Source organism: Paramormyrops kingsleyae, chromosome 24, assembly GCF_048594095.1.
Source record: "Paramormyrops kingsleyae isolate MSU_618 chromosome 24, PKINGS_0.4, whole genome shotgun sequence".
NCBI classification, from domain to species: Eukaryota; Metazoa; Chordata; class Actinopteri; order Osteoglossiformes; family Mormyridae; genus Paramormyrops; species Paramormyrops kingsleyae.
In genome coordinates, this window is record NC_132820.1 from 26,330,105 (window position 1) to 26,340,755 (window position 10,651).

Below are 10,651 nucleotides of genomic sequence, written 5' to 3' on the forward strand. Positions count from 1 at the left end.
TATGTGGATGTCCATGGCTACCAACGTCACTGTTCATGGATGCCTGTTCCTGACGAATAAAATAAATCATAATAAATCAATAAATAAATATGTCTTTCACCAAACATGTCATTATTTTATTGTAATTCTGTATTTCTGTAGATCTCACATCCAAGCACTATTGAACTGTTTTGGTGTTATCTGATTAAATTTTCGCATATAAGTACAGCTATACTGTACAGCTTGAAAGCACTCCTGTGAAATATCTACCTAGAAACGTGGTTGCCACTCTACAAGCCATTTTATGAGAATTAATACACGAAATAAATAAAAGAAAAGGGATATTGCAAATCATCTCTTATATTGAAACATGGAAGTGGCACATAGAAATCCTGCGCTGGGACATGTGATATATTGCCGGAAAGCTCGCAATGTGTACTATACGGAAATGCATGAAAGTTCCCAGCGCAGGATTTCTAAATGTGCATTTCGCCCTGTACACTGTAACCATGTAGACACCACCATCCATAATCTTAAACTAAAAGTCCACGGAAGTGGCACATAGAAATCCTGCGATGGGACATGTGATATATTGCCGGAAAGCTCGCAATTTGTACTATACGAAAATGCATGGAACTTCCCGGACAGGATTTCTAAATGTGCGCTTCGCCCTGTACACTGTAACCATGTGGACACCGCCATCTATAATCTTAAACTAAAAGTCCACGGAAGTGGCACATAGAAATCCTGCGCTGGGAACTTTCATGCATTTCCGTATAGTAGAAATTGCGAGCTTTCCGGCAATATATCACATGTCCCAGCGCAGGATTTCTAAATGTGCATTTCGCCCTGTACACTGTAACCATGTAGACACCGCCATCCATAATCTTAAACTAAAAGTCCACGGAAGTGGAACATAGAAATCCTGCGATGGGACATGTGATATATTGCCGGAAAGCTCGCAATTTGTACTATACGAAAATGCATGGAACTTCCCGGACAGGATTTCTAAATGTGCGCTTCGCCCTGTACACTGTAACCATGTGGACGCTGCCATCTATAATCTTAAACTAAAAGTCCACGGAAGTGGCACATAGAAATCCTGCGCTGGGAACTTTCATGCATTTTCGTATAGTACAAATTGCGAGCTTTCCGGCAATATATCACATGTCCCAGCGCCGGATTTCTATGTGCCACTTCCGTGGACTTTTAGTTTAAGATTATAGATGGTGGCGTCCACATGGTTACAGTGTACAGGGCGAAATGCACATTTAGAAATCCTGCGCTGGGAACTTTCATGCATTTTCGTATAGTACAAATTGCGAGCTTTCCGGCAATATATCACATGTCCCAGCGCCGGATTTCTATGTGCCACTTCCGTGGACTTTTAGTTTAAGATTATAGATGGTGGCGTCCACATGGTTACAGTGTACAGGGCGAAATGCACATTTAGAAATCCTGCGCTGGGAACTTCCATGCATTTCCGTATAGTACACATTGCGAGCTTTCCGGCAATATATCACATGTCCCAGCGCAGGATTTCTATGTGCCACTTCCGTGGACTTTTAGTTTAAGATTATAGATGGCAGCGTCCACATGGTTACAGTGTACAGGGCGAAGTGCACATTTAGAAATCCTGTCCGGGAAGTTCCATGCATTTTCGTATAGTACAAATTGCGAGCTTTCCGGCAATATATCACATGTCCCGGGACAGGATTTCTATGTGCCACCTCCGCTGACTTTTAGTTTAAGATTATGGATGGCGGTGTCTACATGGTTACAGTGTACAGGGCGAAATGCACATTTAGAAATCCTGCGCTGGGAAATTCCATGCATTTCCGTATAGTACACATTGCGAGCTTTCCGGCAATATATCACATGTCCCAGCGCAGGATTTCTATGTGCCACTTCCGTGGACTTTTAGTTTAAGATTATAGATGGCAGCTTCCCCATGGTTACAGTGTACAGGGCGAAGTGCACATTTAGAAATCCTGTCCGGGAAGTTCCATGCATTTTCGTATAGTACAAATTGCGAGCTTTCCGGCAGTATATGACATGTCCCGGGACAGGATTTCTATGTGCCACTTCCGTGGACTTTTAGTTTAAGATTATAGATGGCAGCTTCCCCATGGTTACAGTATACAGGGCGAAATGCACATTTAGAAATCCTGCGCTGGGAACTTTCATGCATTGCCGTATAGTAGAAATTGCGAGCTTTCCGGCAATATATCACATGTCCCAGCGCAGGATTTCTAAATGTGCATTTCGCCCTGTATACTGTAACCATGTAGACACCGCCATCCATAATCTTAAACTAAAAGTCCACGGAAGTGGAACATAGAAATCCTGTCCCGGGACATGTCATATACTGCCGGAAAGCTCGCAATTTGTACTATACGAAAATGCATGGAACTTCCCGGACAGGATTTCTAAATGTGCGCTTCGCCCTGTACACTGTAACCATGTGGACACCGCCATCCATAATCTTAAACTAAAAGTCCACGGAGGTGGCACATAGAAATCCTGCGCTGGGACATGTGATATATTGCCGGAAAGCTCGCAATGTCTACTATACGGAAATGCATGGAAGTTCCCAGCGCAGGATTTCTAAATGTGCATTTCGCCCTGTACACTGTAACCATGTGGAAGCTGCTATCTATAATCTTAAACTAAAAGTCCACGGAAGTGGCACGTAGAAATCCTGCGCTGGGACATGTGATATATTGCCGGAAAGCTCGCAATTTGTACTATACGAAAGTGAATGGAAGTTCCCAGCGCAGGATTTCTAAATGTGCATTTCGCCCCGTACACTGTAACCATGTGGAAGCTGCTATCTATAATCTTAAACTAAAAGTCCACGGAAGTGGCACGTAGAAATCCTGCGCTGGGACATGTGATATATTGCGGGAAAGCTCGCAATTTGTACTATACGAAAGTGCATGGAAGTTCCCAGCGCAGGATTTCTAAATGTGCATTTCGCCCTGTACACTGTAACCATGTGGAAGCTGCTATCTATAATCTTAAACTAAAAGTCCACGGAAGTGGCACGTAGAAATCCTGCCCTGGGACATGTGATATACTGCCAGGAAGGTCGGAATTTGTACTTTACGAAAATTCAAGATTGAAGATTCAAGATTCAAAAGGTTTATTCGTCACGTACACAGTTGTACACATACAACATGTAGTGGAATGTAACCCTGGTCACTCTGAGCAGCTGTGCATGATAAGAGAGTAACAAAATATAGAAAAAATAAGAAAAATAATAAAATAAAAAATATATGAAATGTTCAGCTGTACATAATCTATAAGTGATAGGTAAGAGGTATATAAGTGCAATGTGGAAGAGGCCTGAGGTATGTGCCAATGATTTGGACAGGGTGAAGCAGTAGCCTACCTAGAGGAATTGAGTATTGTCCTGATTTAGGAGCATTATGACCTGGGGGAAAAAGCTCTTCCTTAACCTTTCCGTTCTGTGGTGCGTTTCCCAAAACCATAGTTCGAAGGAACGTTCGCAAACACTGTCCTTAAGTTGCGTATTTCAAACAACTCACGAGCTGTAGTTAGAAGCTTAGTCCCGGGTAAATACGTCAGCGATAGTGGAAAATGCATTCTAAGAAGGGTATACAGTCACCGTGTAAGTAAAAAATTGTATAATCTTTCATAACTAATAGGGAATAATTTAGCTCTACGATCACATATAATGTGAAGTTGTCTGAAAATGTTTGAAACGTAATTGTTGTGTGGGTCTCTGGTCATAAGTACGGTAACTGTCGATAGTGAGCAATAGGGACACCTTGCTGGGTGATGCGGGAAGAATCCTCTGTGTGACCCATCTGTACGTTGACGTCAAACTTCAACTCACCAGTGGCACTTGCACTCTCATCTAGCACATATTGTATGTTCTACACTGTAAAAAAAAAAAATGTTCAGCCAACTCAAAAATTCAAGGCAAAATGCTGCGATAACATTTTTGAGTTAAGTCAACTCAGTTACAAAAGTTCAACAAATTACCTATAGACAGAGGTTCAGCTAACTTTGACTTAAGAGTTAAAGCAACACTAATACAAGTTAGATTAACCTACACTGTAAAAAAAATGTTCAGTCAACTCAAAAATTCAAGGCAACATGCTGCAATACATTTTTGAGTTAAGTCAACTCAGTTACAAAAGTTCAACAAACCTATAGACAGAGGTTCAGCTAACTTTGACTTAAGACTTAAGGCAACACTAATACAAGTTAGATTAACCTAGGTACAAAGTTTCAATAAACTTAGATTGTTAAATTGTCAACACTATTTTGCAAGTTCTATTAACATAGGTTCAGAGGTTTATTCAACTTTGTTGAAGGAGTCAAGTTAAATTTAAATAAACCTGCCTTGTTTAGGTGACATTTTAAGAGTTACTGTTTTCATTAACTTTTTTAAATAGCAAGATTCAACTGTAATATTTCAAGTTGCCTTGTTTAGAGTACTAAAAACATATTACTATTAGAACCTACAGGCTAAAAAGGAAACATTGGATCAACTTAAAATATTACTTAATTTTTTCAAACTTTTTTCAAGTTTGGTTAATATAATTTTTTCAAGTCAGTTCAACTTAAAGTAGTCAAGCTAATACATTAGATTTTTGCACTTAAAACCAATAAAACTGCTCATTCTCAACTAATAAATATAATTTGAAAGAACTAAATAACCCAAAAGCCAGTTTACTGCAACAGTCCACTTTATTACAACACATTGTTGCATCCTTGCATAAATAGCTATAAACAAGATACAGTGGCCAGAAACAGTACCTTTTGTCTTTAGACCACAACTTGGATTGAAAACCAATGAAATCATTCTGCTCATTTAATATTCAGATTTTCATTAAGCTTAATTTTTAGAAACCCACCACAATTGAGGATGGTATGGCACTGATATTAGTCTTTGCCACCTTTGACAGCTTACTGCTTTTGGTTTGATGTATATTAATTGGTCTAAGTGCTGTTATTCTTATGTGTATGCATCCCCTAAGAAATCTTGTTGTGCTTTGCAACACGTTCTTTCAAAGTATATCAAATACGGAGGTACATACTGTATGGTCTGGATGCATTTCCTAGAGGGTCTTGGCTGTGAATCAAAGCGAAGCAAATCATTTTCCATATCATTTTCTTTGAGCCATAGAGGATACTCCATCTGAACTACTCACTGGCAAGCAGACTAAAACCATGTATGTGGTTTTTGTTCTCTTGCCCTATTCATCACAATCATGGTGGATTAAAAAAATATTAAGTCAAAGACAGTACTGTGTCATACTATACAAATATACATCCAGCACCATTGGTCTAAAGGGGAGTGGGTGGTACCAGGAGCTGCACAGAAACTGTTCTGAAACCTTTCTAAATATGTTAATCAGCAAAGGGCGGGACCTGCAATCAAATACACCACTACAACATTAAAATACAAATCACTCGGGAGACACACCCAGTACGTTTCCTAGAGTTTTTCATCTGTCTTGATATCAACATGCTATAAAACCACCAAGACCACAGCTCTCTAGTCTCTAAGATCAGTCAGAACTGAGCCAGCAAAACTTCAATATAAGAAGAAAAAAAAAAGCTGCAAGGTCCTTTTTGGTCAGAGTCTTTCTCATGATGGTGGGTAAATCTGGGATGGCTCTTCTGATCTTCATGACTTCTTGTGCGCATATTAAAATGGGGCAACTAAAAAATTAAAGTTGAACACATTAAAGAAAATTATACATCAATCCTACGTGAAACTTGTGACACTTTTTTCAGTGAGTTCTAATGGTAATATAAGTTTTTATTACGCTAAACAAGGCAACTTGAAATATTACAGTTGAATCTTGCTATTTAAAAAAGTTAATGAAAACATTAACTCTTAAAATGTCACCTAAACAAGGCAGGTTTATTTAACCTCCTGAGACCCGACCTATTCATTTATGTCCATTGTAGTGGACATTGTATTTTTGCATTTATTTTTTCACTGATGTTGGGAAACGTATTTATTCTTGTTGTGCACTAAAGAGGACATGCTGTGAAATTAAAATAAGAATAAATTTGAAAAAATCTAAATTGTAAGATCTCTTATTTCCTCCAAAGACAAATAACCTACAATTGAAGGACACTTTTTTCCTTGGGTCTCAGGAGGTATTTAATTTGATTCCTCAAACAAAGTTGACTAAACCTCTGTACCTATGTTAATCGAACTTGCAAAATAGTGTTGACAATTTAACAATCCAAGTTTATTGAAACTTTGTACCTAGGTTAATCTAACTTGTATTACAGTGTTGCCTTAACTCTGAAGTCAAAGTTAGCTGAACCTCTGTCTATAGGTTTGTTAAACTTCTGTAATTGAGTTGGCTAGCTTAACTCAAAAATGTTATCGCAGCATGTTGCCTTGAATTTTTGAGTTGGCTGAACATTTTTTTTTACAGTGTAGGATAAGGTTAAGATAAGATTGTATAACGTAAGATAACATAGAATAAGATAAGACTAATATAGAGTAAGTTAAGATAAGGTTAAGATAAGATTTTGTATAACATATGGTAACATAGAATAAGATAAGACTAAGATATAAATAAATGTGGATTATTTTGCATTTGGTTTGTGTCTGTGTGGTTATTTAAAACATTGTGAAGTTTGAAACAAAATTTGATTAGCTTAAATAATGATTGGTTAAACTCATGTACATGTAGAGAATTGTAGTGGACTTGCCATTGAATTAAAGGTTTCTTCAGTTCTCAAGTGTAATGCAAAAAACATAGAGGGGCAATTCATTAAATGATGCAAGCACAGGGACATGATTTTGGTGTTAAACCCAAATTGCATGACCATTCTGCCACAAATACAGGCCTTTAAGGTTAAAGGTGCCATCCAACTCTACTTTGAAAACTTGTGAAACTGATAAAGTACATATTTCTTTGTTTTCTGCACATGCGTCCACCAAACGGAAAGGGCCTGAGAGTGGCATTAAGAGTCTGCAGCTGTATATTATTATTATTATATATATAAAATTATATTTATATTATAATATTATATTATATAAGCTAATTTCCTAGATCCTTAAATTTGCAAGCATAGTGGTGACATAGTTTCATGGACAAAGAGCAAGTCCTAAATGACCAACAGCAAGCAGTTATGAAACAGGAAAAAGAGAGAAAGAGTCCGACGGAGTCACCACTAGATCCAGTACCAGGGGGGTCAGCCACGTTTCCGTGAAACGTGATATATTGCAGTTTCTTGCATCGCGCTGGAACCCAAACCTCGCTCTTAGGTCACCTAGTTTAGACTGGACGTTTGCGAGCGGGACTCTGGGCAGGGGCGGGCGATGTGCTCGTTTCCTCAGTCTGTTTCGGACGCCGGCGTGTGTCCCACAGTGCTTCTTTGTTCGGCGCCGCGAGGTCATGCGGTCGTGTCCTTTGTTTGGTTTGTTTTACACAAACGTAAAAGCATGGACTATACTCCTAAAGGGAGGCCTTATTGAAATAATATGGATCATTTAAGGCCTGCATTCAAATATTACATTAAAATGACTAAATTAAAATTATTAAGTTTACCCATCTTTATCACTCTGCCTTAAACAAAGGAGACGCCCGAATCTCCTCGGTATACAGAGTACACTTTAGATGGGCAGTAAGTGCATTTCCCTGCCACTCCAGGGAAGCCGGTGTGGATGTGCAGGCTAGCTGTTTGGTCCCTGTTTCAGGTTCATGCGGCAGAATCTGCAAAGGCGGCCTGCTTGTCGTGAGTCTGGCCTTTTCCTCTTTTTCTCCATCCTCTTCTCCACCCGTTTCTTGGCAGCCTCCAGCTCCTTCTGGAAGAATTCTGTCTCTGCAAATTCATCTAAGGCCATTTTGGGGTTAGAGAGCCCCTCAGCAAAAAATGTTACGTTTGTAAACAAAAATCAGGTAACACTACTTAAGGCCATTGCTTTAGCAATTTATAAACACATTCATAACTATTAATAATGAATCCATAAAGTATTAGAAACATGGCTATAATTATTTATCAAAAGGCATAACACATTATACCCATGTGTATGATGCATTATGAATGATTTATGAAGGTCTCATCTGCAATGCACTATAGATACCCTCAAAATGCATTATGATGGTCGGAATAATATAGCTTTCTACTGCATTACAAAGGTATCTATAGTGCATTATAGATGAGAGCTTCATCAGGCAGTCATAGTGCATAATAAACATGGCAATGTGTTATGCCCTTTTAGAAATATAGCCGTGTTTATAATGCTTCATGAATGCATTATAATGCATGGTCAATGTGTTTAAAAATGACTAAAACAAAAAAAGATGTTACCAAAAATCATTTATGGTTCTGCCTGTGATGCTATCAACACTCAAGCTTTTCTGGTCAGTGCAATTTATAATTGTTCAGACAGATAATAGTCTACCATGTGAGCGATGCTCAGGTCACTGATCAACACAAGTTTGTCAGAAACGGACTGACAAGATTTTTTAACGTTATGACAAAAAACTATACACACAAATATGTAAAACGATCATGTCCATTCATTATCCCATGTGCCATTTTACTACAAGCCATGGACACATAGGCTATGCGGCAAACCTAGCTTCAGCCTCTTACCAAGTGAGCGATGCTAGCTAATTGGTGACACAAAATTACTGTCAGTACCGTGGCAACAAGATTTTATCATACAACAACATAAAAACCACACACATTATGAAATAACGGTCATGACAATTCATTATTTAGTGCATAATTACAGGGAACGTATGAGAGACAAAAGTCTGTCAGTTCACTCTCGTCAAACAAGTGAAATGGATGCTAGTGATAATGTTACTACTGTATAAGCGAGCTGTTATGAAAACACCTGGCGGTATAACTGTAAATTTATCCTGTAGTTCTACATTTATCTCAAACATGTCATTCTGACACTGATATGTCTTCAAGCCATCATTAGTGGCTCCCTCATCTGTCCTCAGTAGTGGTTGCATCCCAGAGCCACCAGCAGCCTGCTGGTCTTGGTGGCACCCCAGTGTTTGCTTGTAGAGGAGATGCTCAGTGGCAGTGATGGTGGGAGTCCCAGATGAGACAAGATGAGCACAGAGCTGTCCAGCCCATTGTTGCCAATGGTCACATTCTACCAGAATGCCCTGACACTAACATCCAAACATCCCACGGACCCCAGCTATCCACTGTAGGGAAACTGAATAAGAAGCCTTTACACTGGGCAGAAAATGCTTTGTTTGTGTAGTACGTCTTAGTGACAGAGTACCAATTTCAGAGGCCATTAAGTTGAAAAATATGCAGTGAAATATCTAATGATATCTGAACATTCAAACACAGCATACAATTCAGTTTGCAAATTTAAACAATTCTATTTAAAAGAACAGTTTAATTTCAGAGCCGATGGCCGTGTGACCATGAAATGAAATGAAATGCCGACAACATTCCTGGAGCCTTCAATTTAGCATACACAGTGCCCTCTACAGGATTCTGTCGAAACCGCACCCCCTTCAGCCTCGTTCACAAAACGTGCGAGTTGTTTTCAGCATACGTTTTCTTTATAAATCCCAAAATCCTCTTAGATACGTACCTATGAATGTTTGGCATCTTTTTCGGTCACATGAAGCCTTTATAAATGAATTCCCGATTAATGCCTCTACGTGGCTAGTGGTGTAATTGTATCATTAGAAACACATGAAAACATCCGGTATAGTCACATGACAAAAGATAACTTCGTGACTTAGCAAACTGCATGGTAGTTATATTACTTTAGTGTTGCTGCTGTGACAGTGCCAGACAATACAACTGTCTAATTGTACCTATCAGCGTACCTATAATATCACCCATTCATTGCGCCACGGTAAGGTCGGATGGCGTTACATCATAAACAGGAAATTAGGGGAACATGCTGCCTTTATCCATTAATATTTTCACGCAAGACAAAGGTAACGAGTCCGTTGAAATTTCAGTACCTTGCGTTTTTTAATTTGAAATGGTAATTAGTTACATTACTCCTTACAGACAAAAGTAGTGGAATTACAGTAACGCGTTACTACCAACATTGCTAGGTAGCTAGGTTTGCTAATGTTAAGGTTAGCAGTGCAGCCTTATGCTACTTCCTCTCGCAAGATAAGACAGCGTTACTGTCACTGTGCAAATACAATAAGATGTCTTTGGAGCAAGCATGTTAAGGATAAAACCACAAGTAAAATACAATATGAAATAAAAGAAATATTCACCAACAGTAAAGAAGAACAAAGATGAATAAAATACTGGTACTGGAAGCAAAGAAACCAGTAAAACATAGTCAGAGAAACATTGGAAAGCTCGGAACAGCTGCGAATGTGCCTCCATCATTGTTCATAATTCTTCAGTTGACGTTGCTACAGTGGAAGAGTGAAATGGCTGAAGATTAATTACAGCCCTGCTGCCTAACTGTCCGGGGGTCAGACAGAGCAGAAAATAAACCACCGCGGGAACCTTTCCATGAAAACTATTAATTAAAACCGATACCTGTACGAAAAACACAACATCGCAATAAGTGTATCGACATATCCCTAGATTCTTAGGAATATTAGCACTACACCAAAATTTCCAACTGTGCTAAATATTCAGTTGTAAATCAAAACCACAAGTGAGATAAGAACGTCTCCCGCTCATTCCCCTCCATCAAATCTTCCAC